General features: G+C 48.8%; 1 pseudogene; it reads right to left on the reverse strand.

The window, feature by feature from the left end:
* LOC108285015 overlaps positions 1–1,608 on the reverse strand; it is an 8,039-nt pseudogene that overhangs the window by 2,175 nt on the left and 4,256 nt on the right.

Raw genomic sequence — 1,608 nt, forward strand, 5'->3', positions numbered from 1 at the left:
CAAAGATAATCCAGTTGGATCTCAGAACAAACAGCTTTGTGGCATTTTAACTCACCCTTGTCCCTCTCCCACTACCTAGACTGTGGTGGCCTGAGGGTAACAGACCACACGCCCAGCACAGGTTCCAAGAAGGGGCCTTATTTGCAACTACGAACTGGGGTATGGCTCGAGGGCTGGCCTTGATCTCACCGGACTGGACATTCTCCAAGTGCTGAAGTGCTACCTGGAGGACATTGGTAGGAAACGTTTACAACAAATTTGTTAGTCTCTGCTCTCTGCTGCCTGGGGCCACGAGAGCAGATGAGGCAAAAAACAGATGAGCCAAACAGCGTAGGAGGAAAGGCCAGGGAATAAAAAGCTCTGGGGAATGAAGGCTTGGAACCTATAAGACCAGAGCAGTGCAGGAGCTTGGAAGAGGCCTGCGAGGCCCCTACACTCTCACATCGGGCTGGCCTTCCAGCTCTGCACAAGCAGGAAGTGAAAGTGAAGGCAGAGAAAACCTGTTTCACCGTGGAAGGGCTGACCCCACAGCCATGGAGACCCCTTCTACAAACTCAGGAGTGTGTTGTGGATTTTTTTTTTGTTTATTTTGTTTTGTTTTTTTTTGCTTCCAGATGTTTAAAGAAATCTCTGTCCTATCACTAGCTGACCACCAGGCTAAGAACAGGAGGAAATGGCCACTCATGACAAAAGATAGAGGCTTCACAATCAGAAAAGTCATTAAATAACTACTGCAGCAAACAGCAAGAACACACCCTGGGGAGGAGGGAAACTCCTTTTCCAAGAGTGGCCACATTATAATATTCTAAACACACAGTTAAAAAAAACAAAACAGGTCAGGCCCGGTGGCTCACGCCTGTGATCCCAGCACTTTGGGAGGCTGAGGCAGGCGGCTTGCCTGAGGTCAGGAGTTCAAGACCAGCCTGGCCAACGTGGTCAAACCCTTTCTCTACTAAAAGTACAAAACTTGTCCAGGTGTGGTGGCGCATGCCTGTGATCCCAGCACTCAGAAGACTAAAGCAGGAGAAGTGTTTAAACCCAGGAGGCGGAGGTCGCAGACAGCAAAGATCGCACCACTGCACTCCAGCCTGGATGACAGAGTGAGACTCCGTCTCAAAAAAAAAACAAAGAAAATAGGTCAGTTAAGATTATTCAGCCGGGCCAGGCACAGTGGCTTACATCTGTAATCCCAGCAATTTGGGAGGCTAAGGTGGGTGGGCCATCTGAGATCAGGAGTTCGAGACCAGCCTGGCCAACATGATGAAACCCCATCTCTACTAAAAATACAAAAAATTAGCAGGATGTGGTGGTACACGCCCATAGTCCCAACTTCTCGGGAGGCTGAGGCAGGAAAATCACTTGAACCCAGGAGGCAGAGGTTGCACTGAGCCAAGATCATACCGCTGTACACTGCACTCCAGCCTGAGTGACAGAGTGAGATTCTGTCTCAAAGAATAAAATAAAAATAATAAAAATGAAAATAGAAAAATTAGCCAGGAGTGGTGGTACACACCCATAATTCCAGCTGCTGGGGAGGCTGAGGCAGGAGAATTGCTTGAACTCAGGAAGTGGAGGTTGCAGTGAGCTGAGATCGAACCACTGCACTCC

This window comes from Cebus imitator, unplaced genomic scaffold (assembly GCF_001604975.1).
Source record: "Cebus imitator isolate Cc_AM_T3 unplaced genomic scaffold, Cebus_imitator-1.0 Scaffold287, whole genome shotgun sequence".
NCBI lineage: Eukaryota > Metazoa > Chordata > Mammalia > Primates > Cebidae > Cebus > Cebus imitator.